We start from the raw sequence: 17,802 nt of genomic DNA, 5'->3' as shown, positions 1-17,802 counted from the left end.
CCTTCATTAGTCTCAGAGACATCTGTACATTAGTTAGTGCTGGTGACAGCAAGGTCCAGTGTGGGGCACTGAGAAGTGACAGGCTGGAGGGGTCACTCTTATGTACTTAAGTGGAATGAGTCTGAGGTGGGCTATTACAGTGGAACTGGCATCAGGGCATCACTTATACCCAATTGTGTGACTAGGATCTGTGTGTGTTAATCGTAGGGTGCAGGAGTAGACGAGCCTGTTCAACAGACTTGATTAAGTCTCACAGATCCTGAGATAAAACAACTTGAATAACCAAGAAAATCTAAAAAACTGTGAAGGAGCCGAGAGCGGCGAGTGCCTGCTGTGTGTTACGTGTCTGTCTGTCTGTCTGCCTGCGTGTCTCTCATTAATTTTTAAGAAGTTTTCACATTTCTACAATCCTTGTGTTTATCAATGAATCCTATGATTCTGTTTCTTAGACTGAGTGGTCTTCAGTTACCTTAAGAGAGTCTAACAGGTGGGGTCTTTACTGAATAATCTGATAAATTACTGGCACGGAGAAAGACAAAAACAAAAATTCATTATTTGAGTGGATTAACAGGAGTCGAGAACTTATTATGGGATGGACAATTTGACTAATAAAGAGGACTAACATGGACTCTGATGTGGACTTTAGTGTGTAATATGTGATGAGGCCAGCCCCTCCAGACTCCCTCTTCCCACATAGGAGTCTCTTGAACCAACACCGTCGATAGTTATGATCGAGATGAGCGGACAAATCTCATTGAAGTCAGGGGATGGTGGAAGTGATCGAGTGCTTTTATTGAAAAACAGCCAAAAATAAAATCAAAAGTGTCCACATGTGCTGTGTTCTAAAAAAAAAAATAGACAAATAAATCGTTGAAACCAGTGAAAGGTGGATGTAAAATTCATAAGGAATAAATCTGTTAAAATAGAGGCTACAAATGCGGGTTCTCTCGTTACGTGATCTCAGCCCACCTCCTTCTGTTTCCCCTGCTCACCCGTCGCTCGTGAGACTCTGCAGCACAAACTCCTTTCTGCCGATCCCCCATCTTGGCCGCCTCCACACTGCACAGCCAGACAGTCCGATGTCTACACACTGTTTGTGTCTACAGACCACCCGGAGCCGTTTTCCACAAGCAAACTGTCTGCTTTATTCTAACTTTGCATTACAGTCAACTGCCAGCAGGCCTCACAATCTGTTTATATAGTGTCTGCCACTAGGTGGCAGCATAACCCCTTAACATCCCCCTTCTTCCAACTTTGTAGTCCAGCACATTTACTCTGGTATTAGTTATTTACACAAAAAACTATTGCTGTTTTATTTAACTCGAACATTTCAAGGAAGTGAACAAACATAACCACATCAAGTAATTATTCAGAGGTCAAGTGTTTTCGGCGGCTGAATCCGTCTGCCACAGCGTGTGTAGTGCGAGATGTCAGATGCATTCTCAGTTTTCATCTTCTTCCCTGTCTGTAAGATGGGTGCGATGTCGGTTTCAGGTGGATGCTCCGCGTGGTCCTCCACTTTGATCTCGGTTGGCGCATCTTGGCACGGTGCCTCGCTGGGCTCTGTGTTAGCCTGAAACGTTTCTGTGAGTGTAGACTCGGCAGGACTGGGGTCCATTCGGTTGCGCCGATACAGAGCTCCGTCCACATCTACCAGACAGGAGCGTGGGGAGTGGGTCTCCAGGGAAGAGGCTTCATTCTTATGCTTTGTCCCACGTTCAGCTCGGGAAGGTCTCTGGCCGTTTTATCAAATAACTAGCAGAATACCCGCGCTTCGCAGCGGAGAAGTAGTGTGTTAAAGTTATGAAAAAGAAAAGGAAAAAATTTAAAAATAACGTAACATGATTGTTAATGTTATTGTTTTGTCATTGATATGAGTGTTGTTCTCATATCTATCTATCTATATATATATATATATATATATATATATATATATATATATCTCAAAATACCTGCTTGGCAGCGAGAAGTAAAAAGAAAAGGAAACATTTTAATAATAGCATAACATGATTGACAATGTAATTGTTTTGTCATTGTCATGAGTGTTGCTGGCATATATATATATATATATATATATATATATATATATATATATATATATATACATACATGTGTACATATATACACACACATATACTATGGGGTGCCAAACAGGCAAATATATTGATTTTGTGAATATATAAAGTCGGCGTCAGAATATATAAAGTCAAAACTTGAATATATAAAGTCATTCCCAATATATAGTCAGCGTCGGTATACATAAAGTCAAAACTTTTTTCTGAATATATAAAGTCAGCGCTGGAATATATAAAGTCAAAAGTTGAATATATAAAGTCATCGCTGGAATTTATAAAGTCATTCCTGATAATATAAATTTAACATCGGAGTATATAAACTCACTCCTGAATATATAAAGTGAAAGTCAAAATCTATTGATTGAAACGACTCTGAACTGAACTAAATTAACAAAAATGTATTCAGAAAAATAAATAAAAAAAAAAACACTGTTCGGGCAATGTTTTGAAAATGATGGATGTTCTCTGCCCAGGATTGGTTCCTGCCTTGCGCCCAGTGTTGGCTGGGATTGGCTCCAGCAGACCCCCGTGACCCTGTGGTCGGATTCAATGGGTTGGGAAATGGATGGATATTCCAGCGCTGACTTTGTATATTCCGACGCTGACTTTATATATGTGAATTTCCCCTTGGGATTAATAAAGTATCTATCTATCTATATTGAAGTTTTGACTTTATATATTCCAGTGCTGTCTTTATATATTCAAGTTTTGACTTTATATATTCAGAAACAAGTTTTGACTTTATATATACCGACACTGACTTTATATATTCAAGTTTTGACTTTATATATTCGGGAATGACTTTATATATATAAGTTTTGACTTTATATAGTTACATTTTTTCATCATTGCATAACTTTTTCTTTACCATATAAATTTAAAGACTAAATTCAACTTCCATTCCTACCAAAGATGTTTCTGGCGACTAAATAGAACCTACTTATATCCAAATTCAAGCTATTGAGCTGTCGCCTGCCTGCCTGAATAAGTCACCCTCGCTTCGCTCTTACTTTTTTACCGTTCATTTAATCATGGCTAGTGGTGGATAAATTATAAAATGGAAGGAGGATTACACTGAGTATGACTTTACCAAAACAATTATTGATGGTGAATCGATTATTCATAAAGCTTGAATTGGTGATCTGTTTTTCTGTGTTAACCTCATATTTTTTCATACTTCTTCTCAAACTAAGGGGGTGCGAGGGTAAAATGAATCGGGAAGCACTGATCAATGTAATCGGTGCACCAGGAAATCATGCATTGACAGAAGTTCCACTTTGCTTATAATGTAAAGTGTGATTAAACGCGTGATTTTTTAACGTGTTATGGAGCACATGCATCGAAGCTTCTCAGCTGTGCTTGTGCTAAGAAAAGGAAACATTTTAAAAATAACGTAACACGATTGTCAATGTATCCTTTTGTAAGTAGTGCCTGGAGGATTCAGTGTTGAGAAACTGTAGAGACAGCGTGTGTATTAACTTGTGGATTTTTCTGTGAGTATTTGGTGGCAGCGTCACAAAGTCACTTCTGTAAGACTGCGTTAGCCGCGGAGCTCAGCTCAGAGCGAAATGAGGTGAATGGGAGGGGAGATGATGACGTGACTCCCCCACCCGCCTTAACTGTCAATCCCCACAAACACAGTCTCTCGGAATTTGCATAAGCACAGTCCTTCACCAGTAATTTTAACTTAGTTACAAAGTGATCAAAACTCTCGTTTATATCCTGCGTCCTCTCATTAAACTTGTATCCCGCATTAGCCGTGGGCATGACAAACGCCAGCGGCAGCCTGTCTATGAACTTAATTTAAACTTTAGGTTTACACTGTGCTTTGTTTCCGAAGTAGCAGAACTCATCAATATGGTTGTATATGTCACTCGCTCGCTTCTTATTGTTTCGCTACCTTCTCAATTATATACTGCATGTTTTCTTCAGTGCTTTTTGGAGCTCTTCCTGGTTTTCTACGTACTGCGGTCATAGTCAGTTCACGTGATTACGTGGGAGGTGTGATGATGTCACAAACTCCCCCCACAGACAACTCCAATACAGTAAATGGAGAAAAATAGCTTCCAGTTATGACCATTACGCGTAGAATTTCAAAATGAAACCTGCCCAACTTTTGTAAGTAAGCTGTAAGGAATGAGCCTGCCAAAGTTCAGCCTTCTACCTACACGGGAAGTTGGAGAATTAGTGATGAGTCAGTGAGCAAGTCAGTCAGTGAGGGCTTTGCCTTTTATTAAACTTGTATCCCGCATTAACCGTGGGCATGACAAACGCCAGCGGCAGCCTGTCTATGAACTTAATTTAAACTTTAGGTTTACACCGTGCTTTGTTTCCGAAGTAGCTGCAATCATGAATATGGTTGTATGTGTGACTCGCTTATTGTTTCGCTGCCTTCTCAATTGTATAATGCATGTTTTCTCCCGCACTTTTTGGAGCTCTTCCTTGTTTTTACATGATTACATGGGAGGCGTGATGATGCCACACGAAACTCCTAACCCCACGGCCATCGAGCTCAACTCCATTCCATTATATGGAGAAAAATAGGTTCCAGTTATTACCATTATGCGTAGAATTTCGAAATGAAACCTGCCCAACTTTTGTAAGGAAGCTGTAAGGAATGAGCCTGCCAAATTTAAGCCTTCTACCTACACGGGAAGTTGGAGAATTAGTGATGAGTCAGTGAGTGAGTGAGTCAGTCAGTCAGTCAGTCAGTCAGTGAGGGCTTTGCCTTTTATTAGTATAGTTTGTGGGTGTGTGTGTCCTGCGGTGGGTTGGCGCCCTGCCTGGGATTGGTTCCTGCCTTGCGCCCTGTGTTGGCTGGGATTGGCTCCAGAAGACCCCCGTGACCCTGTGTTCAGATTCAATGGGTTGGAAAATGGATGGATGTTTTGCAACTTGTCTTTTAAAATGCAGCTTATCAGGGACATTCGTAACTACACATAGTTGGAGCAGTGCGTCAGTCACTGGGAGGGGTGTTTTCACAGCCTGCGGGCCATCAGCCGGTGTGCGGAGCTGGTGTCTATGCCCATAGTCGGCGTTTTTCTCCAGAGCAAAATCGCTTTCCATGGGTCATCACCCGCACAGTTCGCTCATCTCCAAAGGCTTTTAACAATTTTCACCGCTGATTCTGTTTTGCCGTTCGCTTTAGGGTACCTTAGGGACAAAGTAACGTGCTCAAAACCCCACTCCCGAGTGAACTTTGAGAACAAGTGCAAGCAAATTGCGGACACATGTCTGTAATGACTCGGTCGGGCTGGTCATACCTGGCCAATTGAGCCTTGCGTTACTTAAAGGTGGTGTCTGCTGATAGGTCAGACAATAGTTCAACTTCCCAGAAGTCTGAGTAGTGATCAGCCACCAGCAGAAAGTCCTTTCTTGCATAGTTAAATATGTTCATACTCAGAATTTGCCATGGACGTGTGTGGCGTGGATGTAACATCATGGTCTCTTTCTGCTGTTTGTGCGCGTATTCGTTGCACATGGTGCACTGTCCTACATAGCCTTTAATCTCCCCGTACATATTTGGCCAAAACAGTGCCTTGTGTGCCAGTCTAAGGCAAGCTTCGCCACCTATGTGGCTCCAATGTACGCAACATAGCATCTCTGTACGTAGTTGCTTTGTAATAATTACACGCTGGCCTTTAAAAAGTACCCCGTCCTGTAGACTGATTTCGCTGCAGTAGGCCTAATACTCCCTAATGGCCACGGGTGTTTCCACCTTCATGTCGGGCCATCCATTCAGCACTACTGACTTGAGGATTTTGGAGGGGTTCGTCACTCTCGGTGGACTCTTTGATATGTGACAGACGCTGGCCCATGACATTCGAATAGTCACCCTGGTTTCTGTCCTCTATATCATTCTGTTTATTGTACATGCTGCACACTGAATGCTGGACATGTGGTGTGTGTGTTCTGTGAGAGCGTACCGTGGCTCTGCTCAGCGTGTCGCTCACATACATAATCAGACCTGATTTAGAGGTTACTTCCAGAGCGTAGTTTTGGAGTGAGAGTAGCATACTTTGAAGTCGTTTTGGGGCGCTACACTGAAAAAAGTATAACCTCCATTCAACTTAAAATAATTAAGGTAATGATTCACACTTAATATTTTCAATCTGAACCAATATAATTCTTTTTATCTTACTAAACCCTCAATTTTTAAGTTTTGGCAAATCATTTATAGCGATTGGGTGCAATTAACTTGTTTTATACTGAAGTAAATCTATTTTTTAATTTGTTACAATTTAAAATGGTTTATTGGTCATAACCTGTGTTTATGCTATTAGAAATGTTATGAACATAACACATTCCAATGCTGTACTTTTTACATTTATTTAAAAATATAGTGCAAATACTCAAATACTCAATACAAATACTCTAGTGCATTTTCCAGTGTAAATCTTAAATATACAACAAAAAATTATTCAACATTTCTACAGTTTTCTTGAAAGTATGTTTTATTACGAGTTCTTATACTTAAAAGTAACAATTGAGAAACCGGGTTACTTACCAGAAATCCCCCATTAGACAGCAGCTGAGGCCATTCTGACTGGAGTCACTTTGTACTGTTATGGACTTGTTAACATTGTAATATCTTAGTGTTGGCGCCGCATTGATAAGGTGCTTGACTTCGTCCACGGCCTTCTGGTGCTTCGGCACACCGCAGTGCCACTGCGTGTCCTTATCCAGGAGCCTGCGTAAAGGCTCGCACACCTCCGAGAGGCGGGGCATGAATTTCGACAGGTATGTAATGAACCTTTGAATCTGTGGGAGCAGGTATGTCTTTTATAGTCCTTACCTTCTCTGGTTGTGACGTGAGACCCTCAGCTGAGAGTATGTGTCCATGAAAACAAACTTTGTTTAGTTTTAACTGCAGCTTGTTGATGCTCAGTCTCAGCTTCACTTTCCTGCTGTGGTCCATTTGGGCAATTATATTGGCATTGTGGTCGCGAGTGGCTTCCTCCAGTGAGTCTCTGCAACCCACAACTGTATAAGTATATCATTTGCAATTGGCTCGACACCGTGTAGGCCAGCTAATAATTCATGTTGTTTTGTTTAGTACACCTCAGGAGCAGCATTACCGCCACGCTACTATGCCCAACATATTTAATACACGCTTTAATTCATTTCATCATGAAAATAATATAAATTATTTATCTTAGCATTCTAAATGTTCAGAGAGCAGGAATTTCAGAAAGTGAATGTTTTCTGTGTGGCGATCTCTGTTGAGAATAAAGTGGAAATGTTGACTTTAACCCTGACATACACTTGTTTCTTTTCTTCACTGTGTCCTTATTATTTTTATTTTCATTTTTTCTTCTTCGTGGCCCTAATACCCCTTTGTACTCAGGTGTTTAATGCGGTAAAAGTCAAGCAGCCTGTGGTGTATTAAGATTGGATGTTTGTGTTTGTTGGTATTTTGGAGTTGCCATAGTTGGAAGCTGAAAAGAAACAAAAAAGGCGTTTGGGGTTCAATAAAGAAGTCAAGTAGAGAACGTAAGTTTCAAACAGCAGCGTGTCTGACTATCTTTGTGATGCTGGATTGATACATCACACAAATTGTCGACGAGGATTTAAAGAGTCATAACGCAGATTTCACAGAGTGAGTAAAATGGCTCATCTTGGTAGAACTGACGAATTTAAGCCTGGCACCAAATCATGGTCAGCACATGTACAGTATAGAGCGCATGGAGCACAAGATAAACAGGTCGCCACTCTCTTAAATGTAATGGCCGCTAGCACTTATGGACTACTGAGGAATTTAGTGCAGCCTTTGAAGCCCAATGACTAAACTTTTGTGTAAATTGTGGAAATACTAAAGGATCATTTTGAAACCAAACCGCCGGTAACTACGGAGAGATTCCGTTTTAATCACTGCAGTAAAAAAGGCCGGTGAGACGGTAACTCGGTATGTGGCAGAGCTGAAGCGATGTGTTGTACATTGCGAGTTTGGGGTGAATTTGGACAGATTTGTAAGTGGGATTCGGAGTGAGGCTTGCGAGGGTCGCTGTTATCAGAAACGAATGTGACGTTTGTGAGAGCGTTTGAGATGGCAGACAGAGAGAGACACACAGCAGCTAAGGCGACAGGACGACTCTTTGAGTGCGATTCAGAAAGATGGTGTGCAGTTTCTCGGTCAGATGGTGAAGAGGCAGTGTCATCGTCACAATGGTAAAAAACCACAGCTCGTATGAATGTAAATTTAAAGACGTAAAATGCCATAGTTGAGGGAAAATCGGTCATATTAGAAAAGCCAACAGGGTGACGCAGCCACGCCAACAAAATAAAGTCGAGAAAGCTGGAAAAAGTACAAAATATGTGGAAATGGAACCGAGTGAGTAGCCCATGTTCACAGTACAAACAGAGCAAGAGAAACAACCATTCAAAGCAACCTTTATGACTGATAGTAAGGGTATAGATATGGAAATAGACACGAAGGCTGCTGTGTCGATTATGCCTGATCAGTTATTTAAGGAAATGTTCTCTGGAAAGACTTTGGAAGTTACTAATGTAAACTAAAAACATATACAGGGGAAAAAATGTTTGTTCTTGGAAAATGGGATGCAATTGTAAACTATGAAGAACAAAATGAAAAACTACCACTCATTGTAGTTAGGGACGATGGTCCTGCCTCATGTGGGAGAAACTGGCTCCACAAACATACATTATATTGGAGGCCAATTAAAATGATAAGTCAAACTGATAAACCACATCTTGAATCGACTGAGGCAGTGTTGGACTGTTATAAAAATGTTTTCAAAGAGGAGTTGGTATTAAGGCTTCAATAATAGTAAACCCTGAAGTTCTATCAAAGTGAAGGAGAGAGTGGAGGAGGAGGAGTTGGACAGGTTATAGGAAGCCAACATCATTTCACCGGTGAAACATCACGAATGGGCAGCTCCAGTGGTTCCCGGTTTAAAAAAGGACAATTCAGTTTGCTTGTGTGGAGACTATAAGTTAACCATAAATCAGACACGTACCACAGTGATTTATCCCCTGCCATGTATAGAGGAGCTAATGGACACACTTAGTAGTGGGGCCATCTTCTCAGAAATTGACTTGGAGTCAGTCTGTCAACAGGTGCTATTGGATGAAGAGTCAACAAAACTATGAAACCGTGAATACACACAAGAGATTGTTTGTTTACAAGATGTGACCATATGGGGTGAGTTCTGCACCTTCAGTTATTCAAAGAATAATGGAGAATCTCATGAAAGACCTGAAGGTTGTGGTATATCTGGAAGACTTGGCGCTTACAGAAAAAACTGAACAAGAGCACCTAGTAAACCTTCAGAAGTTGTTGGGTGCCTCCAGGAGAGTGGTTTAAGGGTGATAAAGACAAAATGTGACTTTGTTAAGATGCAAATTGAGTATCGGGGTCATGTGTTAAACAGTAAGGGGATTTATACATCAGCAGCAGACAAAGATAAAGCCATACAGGAAGCTCCAGCTCCACCAGTCAGAAGGACTTGAGAGCATTCTTAGTACTAGTAAACTACTATGGCAAATTTGGGCTAAATCACAATAGTGTAAGTACAATACTGGCTCCTTGATATGAACTATTAAAACTAAATGTGTCCTGAAGGTGAAACCAATGGGAACAAAATTCTTTTAGAAAATGTCAAGCGTTGCTAACATGTGGTGAAGTCCTCGTGCATAATGACCCAAGTCTGCCCATCATCCTAGCTTGTGACACTTCTGCACACGGCCTTGGAACTAGGATTCAACACACTATGCCATCCGGTGAAGAGTGCCATATTGTGTATGCATCTCGATCAGTGGCTCCTGCAAATGGAAAAAAAGGCCTTCGAAATTTCACCAGTATTTATGGGGGAGGAAATTTCAATTGGATACAGATCATAAACCACTGCTAAGTTTATTTAGAGAACAGAAAGGATTACCTTCAATGGCTGCTGCACGTATGCAGAGATGGGCCATCCTTCTGTCAGCATATACAGATTACTAAATTGAATATCGATCCTTGGCGGGACACGGCAATGCTGATGGCCTTTCACGATTTCCCCTTCCAGAAACGTGTGATCCTGCAACAAGGGCCTCGTCTGAAGAGATTCACTCCCTATTAGTTGAGCATTCACAAGATGCCCCATTAAAGGCCCAGCAAGTTGCAAGAGTATCGCACACAGACAGTGAGTTGTCCAAGGTTCTCAGATTTATTATGGAAGGTGGAAAATTGAAAACCATATGACATTCGAAAAGATGAACTTTCAATTGAGCAAGGTTGTATCTTATGGGGAATGAGAGTATCAGTGCCCTTGAAACTGAGAGACACCCAGGAATAGCGAAAATGAAATCCCTAAATCATAAATACAGTGGTGTGAAAAACTATTTGTCCCCTTCCTGATTTCTTATTCTTTTGCATGTTTGTCACACAAAATGTTTCTGATCATCAAACACATTTAACCATTAGTCAAATATAACACAAGTAAACACAAAATGCAGTTTTTAAATGATGGTTTTTATTATTTAGGGAGAAAAAAAAATCCAAACCTACATGGCCCTGTGTGAAAAAGTAATTGCCCCCTGAACCTAATAACTGGTTGGGCCACCCTTAGCAGCAATAACTGCAATCAAGCGTTATGATAACTTGCAATGAGTCTTTTACAGCGCTCTGGAGGAAATTTGGCCCACTCATCTTTGCAGAATTGTTGTAATTCAGCTTTATTTGAGGGTTTTCTAGCATGAACCGCCTTTTTAAGGTCATGCAGGTCATAGCATCTCAATTGGATTCAGGTCAGGACTTTGACTAGGCCACTCCAAAGTCTTCATTTTGTTTTTCTTCAGCCATTCAGAGGTGGATTTGCTGGTGTGTTTTGGGTCATTGTCCTGTTGCAGCACCCAAGATCGCTTCAGCTTGAGTTGACAAACAGATGGCTGGACATTCTCCTTCAGGATTTTTTGGTAGACAGTAGAATTCATGGTTCCATCTATCACAGCAAGCCTTCCAGGTCCTGAAGCAGCAAAACAACCCCAGACCATCACACTACCACCACCATATTTTACTGTTGGTATGATGTTCTTTTCTGAAATGCTGTGTTCCTTTTACGCCAGATGTAACGGGACATTTGCCTTCCAAAAGTTTAACTTTTGTCTCATCAGTCCACAAGGTATTTTCCCAAAAGTCTTGGCAATCATTGAGATGTTTCTTAGCAAAATTGAGACGAGCCCTAATGTTCTTTTTGCTTAACAGTGGTTTAAATCTGCCATGCAGGCCGTTTTTGCCCAGTCTCTTTCTTATGGTGGAGTCGTGAACACTGACCTTAATTGAGGCAAGTGAGGCCTGCAGTTTTTAGACGTTGTCCTGGGGTCTTTGTGACCTCTCGGATGAGTCGTCTCTGCGCTCTTGGGGTAATTTTGGTCTGGAAGGTTCACCACTGTTCCATGTTTTTGCCAGTGGATAATGGCTCTCACTGTGAAGTCCCAAAGCTTTAGAAATGGCTTTATAACCTTTACCAAACTGATAGATCTCAATTACTTCTGTTCTCATTTGTTCCTGAATTTCTTTGGATCTTGGCATGATGTCTAGCTTTTGAGGTGCTTTTGGTCTACTTCTCTGTAGTCAGGCAGCTCCTATTTAAGTGATTTCTTGATTGAAACAGGTGTGGCAGTAATCAGGAAATTGAACTCAGGTGTGATACACCACAGTTAGGTTATTTTATAACAAGGGGGCAATTACTTTTTCACACAGAGCCATGTAGATTTGGATTTTTTTTCTCCCTAAATAATAAAAACCATCATTTAAAAACTGCATTTTGTGTTTACTTGTGTTATATTTGACTAATGGTTAAATGTGTTTGATGATCAGAAACATTTTGTGTGACAAACATGCAAAAGAATAAGAAAGCAGGAAGGGGGCAAATAGTTTTTCACACCACGGTATGTATGGTGGCCAAAAATAGACTGCGACATTGCCACGACAAGTTCCACTTCACCCATGGGAATTCACTGGTGCTTGTAGGAAAAGGTTAAGCCTTGACTTTGCATGTCCATTTTAAAATAACATGTTTGTGATCATTGTGGATGGCTATTCTAAATTGATTAAATAATTTAGGATGGCAGATATTACCTCTAAAGCGACAATTTCCAGATTGAGACGGCGGTTTGCACCATATGGTCTGCCAGAACACATAGTTACAGACAATGGCATGCAATTCACTTCAGAGGAGTTTCAAACTTTTGTGAAGAAAAATGGAATCAAACACATCACTAATGCTCCTGGACACCCAGCCACCAATGGACGAGCTGAAAGGGATGGCATTAAAATGCTGGCACATTTATCACTAGATAGTAAAGACAAAGTGTAATTATTCCTAATGGAATATCACACTACACCTAACTGCACAACATGTCTGTCTCCTAGTCTCTGAACCACGTTGGATTTTATTAAGCCTGATGTTGCTGTTCCAGTAAAAGAAGCAGTTGCTGCAGAAATTCCATCAGGACCAACATGCATTAGACAGGTCATTCATTGCAGATGATGCAGTATATTTCAGGAATACAGCAGGAGGTGGACTAATGGGGATTCTTGGTACAGTAACTGAACAAACGGGACCGGTTTCTTACAAAATTAAAGGAAATGACTCAGATTGTACTTATTGGAGACACTGTGATCAATTGAGACCTCGTTTTACAGTAAGGCCACCTGCTGAAGGAGCTGATAAAGCACAAACTGACACTCCAGACATTAACAGCAGTGCATCATCCAGGATTATTCATAAGGAAGAAATGAACACTGATGCTGCTGTTGTTGTCAGCTCAAACATGAATGACAGAACAGAACTTGTGGAGGAGTCTTCAGTGCTACATAGATCCCAGAGAGTGATTACACCACCCAAGCACTTGATCATTAAAATGGAGAAAGGACATCAAAAGACAACCAGATAGATATTTTCGATGTTAAATGGAAGGTGTTCAGATGTTATGTTTTCAATGGGTAACACTGAGAAAGTTTGGTGAATTCATTTGATGGTATAATATGTTTACTACCATACAAAATGGGTATTACGGGGTGTCTGCCCAACTGAAGGGGGATAATATGGTGTATTAAGATTGGATGTTTTTGTCTTTGGCATTTTGGAGTTGTCGTGTTGGAAGCTGAAAAGTAACAAAACAGGTGTTTGGGGTTCAATAAAGAAGTAAAGTAGAGAACATACGTTTCAAACAGCAGCATGTCTGACTATCTTTGTGATACTGGATTGATACTTCATAATTTACATAACTAATAAAGCTCAGATAAGAATTAAGTGCTGCTATTATTATTAATTTGTTATAATGATTACATCTTAGGGCGGCACGTTGGCGCTGCTGCCTCGCAGTTAGCAGACCCGGGTTCGCTTCTCTTCTCCCCGTGTCTGCGTGGGTTTCCTCCGGGCGCTCCGTTTTCCTCCCACAGGTCAAAGACATGCCGGTTAGGTGGACTGGCGATTCTAAATTGGCCCTAGTGTGTGCTGTGTTTGTGTGTGTCCTGCGGTGGGTTGGCACCCTGCCCGGGATTGGTTCCAGCAGACCCGTGTGACATCTTATATTAAATTATCCTTGGGTTCCCCAGGGACCCCAGTCGGCAGTTCTTGTATGTGAAATCTGTCCGTAGGTTGAATGTTTAATGTGTCTTTTCGTTGCTGATCGCTATACGGCACTTCCATCTTGGGACAAACAGTTTCAGCCAATCAGCGCCTTCCAAACACGCAGCAGGACAGCATGAGCCTTCATTGTAGACGGCGCGGCCTCTTCGTTTCATTGTCTTATATTGAGTTGTTAGACTATTTACTGTTAAGTGCTGTTTGAGCTGCAGTTTAGTAGAGCAGGTGGCTTACTGAGCTCTTAAATCGACATTGAAATGAACACACAAGCATCCTAAATGAGTTATTGAAATGCTACGTTTACAGTGTCCGTTTTAGGAAGTCGTAGTTTTTACTTGTTCCCGTTATAATGAATTATAATTTCTCAGTGTCACATATTATTCGTTACTCTCACGAGTCCCGTATCATTGAGATTCTGTTTTATATTCTGTATAAGCAAACTTTTTAAAAGGAGCGTTTATTGAACTGACCATAGCAGACTTGTCATCTTCTTAAAATGACTTTATTTATATGATATTGACAACTAATCATAAGGTCAGAAATCAAGGAGGCTGTGAGTTTGCATTGAACTGCGCTGTTTCTTTGTCTTCGTGACATCGCGAGAGTGCGTGACGTTAACAATGCATTGTGTCCTAAATGACAGCACACACGCTTTGTGATAAAAGGCCGATGTGTCTCAGTTTGTTCATTAATATATTTTGACAATGAATTTTAATCAGAATTATTATAAACATATTACCCATATTCATTTCCGTTTAGATATGTGAAATTTGGTGAGAATAAATAAAAGAGTAACAACACATATAATAGTTATGTTTCATTGTTTATAACTAACAAAACTCATCGTTTATCTGAAATGTTCTCCTTTGTATTTTTACGTTTGGCAATGGAATGCTTCAGTGTACAGTCGATTTATTCCGCTACTGAAGGTGTACATTGTCGGTATTCTCCATTGCATTTGCATTGGATTTAAACTCGCGCCAGCACACCTTACAGATGCAGAAGTGCCAACTGCTTTTGTGCTTTCAGCCAAAGCCGCTCAGCAGAGGACGGGGGCTGAGCAAATAGGCTGCTGAATGCGAGGATATCAATGACGTCATGACGCTAGCGTGCCTCAAAATCACGTGTTAAGGGGAGGAGGGAATTCCTAACAAGACTCAGAACAGCACTACGAAACCTCGACGAGTCAGTATCCAGCAGCACATCACAAGTTTGATCTTATGAGACCATCGCGTTCCGACTTCTTCACGGCCACAAGATTAAGCAAAGGTGCGGAAGGTGTGACAAAGTCGAACGTGGCGATCGCGTACGGGTGGAAATGCCAGCAGTGAGGAAGATCGCGACATGCTGAGAGACTTTACATTTGAGGAGGTGCCTGAGGCCGCGTGGTTCGCTTTTAAATGTTGGGAAATCAGCGCTACGTTGGGGAGGAGGCACTGCAAATCGCACCTTCAGGAGTTTACTGTGGATGACCGGGGTCATTCGGCTACGTTCATTTATTTTCAGGTCGGTGTCTCGTGAAATGTAATGCTGCATCTGACCAGGCGGGGCGCGTTAAATCGGGATTGCTTCTTCTGTCTTTACGCTCGTGCACTTTTCCGCGCGGCTTCCACTTTTGATTTCGCGCATGCTCCGAACTGTGCTGTCCGTCGGGGACGCGCCTTGTTAAGCCGCTCACTCCCGCACGGCCCCGTCGTTCATTTCTGATTTTTCTCGAGCTCTGCGTGTTCTTTGTGTTTTTTCCTTTTTCCTCTAAAGCCGTCATCGGTAAACTTAGTTAAAGTGGCGTCGCACGATGTAACTTTACAGGGCGCGTTCAGGTTTCATTTCCAGCAGTTTCTCATACTGAGCCTTTTTAGAATTAATTTCAATTATTTCATTTTTTTGTATTTTCTTATCAAGAGAGTTGCTCGGACGGTTTCACTCTAACAGGGAGACTTTTTGATTTGTTTAATGGGAAATAAAAAATAAAAACTTTACACAAGCTGCTTATCTCTTCTTGCTTTGCTGACTCAGCTGATGTCTCCGTTATTTCCACACACAAGTCCCATAGTTGCAGTTCATTAGTTTCTGGTTCAACTTGCAGATTATCCACACTTGATGTGTCAACAGATCCTTCTGTGTCTGCAATGCTGTCAGGATCAGTAAAGTCTAAATTATACCAATTTCTGCTTTGCCAGCCCAATCTAATACTTTATCTGTATGCCACCATCTCTGTCCACATATCTCACAGTTTGCCCCTTTTTTAGACAAACACAACGACTCCGTCTTAACCTGTGAGTTTGCTCAACTTCAACATCAACATCTTCTACTGGGACTGAAGAGTTTAGAGTCTCCTTCTCATCTCCATTGTCTTCATTATCTGATGTAATGTAAGATTAATATCTCTCTTCATCTCTCTCACTGCTGATGGTCTGTCGATTGTCACCTTTACCGTTGACTTTACGTGGTCTAGAATGGTGGGCCCTTCCAAGAGCACCTCCACGTCTGACACATTTCACAAATCCACCCTGTCCATTGACCTCTGCAGGTCCCTTCCATTCTGCACAGTCCACTCTTTTGTCATCCACTTTGTCTCAGATTTTCAGAATTATCCTGTCTCTCCGTATTCGGTCTGAACACATTTGGCTTCATTAAATGCTCTTCTTGGAGTGTTCAGCGCTGGAATATGTGCTCCACTGATACACTCCTAGTGGTGCCTTCTAGGGCGGGTGGTCTGTCCACGAGAACACAAGGAAGGTTTGGATTTCGGCCAAACACCGGGTGATATGAGCTGTACCCATAAATATTGTGCATGGTATTCTTTACAAGTAGTGCCCCGTGGCGCTAATCTGGCACTAACCAGTCACATCCAGTATTCTTTATCACTTTCTGTATAATTTCTGTGAGTGTCTGATTGTGTCTCTCAGGTAGTCCATTACTCCAGGGACTGTATGCAGCAGTGGTCTTTGTTTTAATGTTAAAATTCTCTGCCATCTCTCTTATTCCCCACCATTATCACTAAGTAGTTTCTGAGGAGCTCCATGTCCACTTAATTGTGAAGGAATGAACAAATTGTTTCACAATTTCTGATGGTCTCTGTCTTTACAACACTTCCTGCACTGAAATGTATGAAGGTGTCAATGATGTGAAGACCCCGTCCTCCTGTTTGATGTTAATGTTTTTCTATAGCCGCAGTTTCATTGTATTCATAGGTTAGCGGCAAACTAGCAGCTGCTCCGAGTTTGGGTTTGCCATATTTCAGGCGAGTCTCACAATTCTCAACAATTTATTTAAGTAAGGAAAATGATTTTGATTCCTGAGCAGTGAAGCAGTTTGTGTAATCGGTACAGTGAAGCAGGTCCACACTGGAGGTGAAGGTTTAACAAAGCCTTTTACTTCTCTCCTGTACTCCTGTTTTCTGAGACTCTTAGAATTTCATGTTCACAGTGCTCATCGTTTTTATTTCTTTATCTGAGATGTTCACACAGTAATGAGCAGAGCTGGTTAATTCAAGAGTCACTAGCTGTTTGACATTAATGTCAGTTTATAGCCAACAAAGTCCTAAATATGACGTCTTTAATAGACCTGCCAGTGCTGTGTCCAAACATGATAGTGCCGTGTAGATAACGTGTTGTCATATCTATATGCTGGGACTGAAATGTATGCAAATCACCTTTAATGAAGGTCTGCAATGCACTTTGATCACATCTGAATTGTTTGATTTGTAATTTTAAACCGTGAGACAGAGGAGGAAATCAAGAGAAATGTGTCTTTGACCCAAACCTCATGGAGGGTTTGTCTGAAGTGTGCTCATTATTTTACTGACTTTATGAAGTTAATTCTACACTTTTATTTTCACAGGGCTTTCCCATTTCACTTGGCCATACAGTGAAGTGTCTAATGGCCTCCAGCTCAGGGCTGTCCAAGTGAGAAGTGAATCTGAGAAGAGAAGGGCAGACACTTAAAGAGAGAGAAGAGTTTCCCACAGAGCATGGCCTCTGCCAAAGAAGATGGTGTGGTTGAAAGAATGGTGGACATTAAAGAAGAGGACTGTGCGTGGCTCACACGGGAGGATGTGTGTGTGAAGCTGGAGGATCACGAAGAAAGAATTTCAGTATTTAAAGTGGAGGAGGAGTGCAAGGGGGTGACTG

At 41.4% G+C, this 17,802-nt stretch overlaps 1 protein-coding gene across 3 annotated transcripts in view; it reads left to right on the top strand.

The window, feature by feature from the left end:
• The window catches only part of LOC120528368 (tigger transposable element-derived protein 1-like), an 86,025-nt gene that overhangs the window by 5,118 nt on the left and 63,105 nt on the right, over positions 1-17,802 (top strand). Inside the window, exons 1-2 of one of the 3 annotated variants that reach the window (XR_005633497.1) lie at positions 14,815-15,175; positions 17,513-17,751. The gene's annotated coding sequence lies outside the window, so the exon portion shown is untranslated. Of the gene's footprint in view, positions 1-14,814; positions 15,176-17,512; positions 17,752-17,802 lie in introns of those variants that run through there. The other 2 variants (XM_039752519.1, XM_039752520.1) reach the window with 2 other exon arrangements.

Source organism: Polypterus senegalus, chromosome 4 (genome assembly GCF_016835505.1).
Source record: "Polypterus senegalus isolate Bchr_013 chromosome 4, ASM1683550v1, whole genome shotgun sequence".
Lineage (NCBI taxonomy): Eukaryota > Metazoa > Chordata > Cladistia > Polypteriformes > Polypteridae > Polypterus > Polypterus senegalus.
The sequence above is the reverse complement of the archived record's forward strand: the minus strand, read 5'-3'. Positions and strand labels throughout refer to the sequence as shown.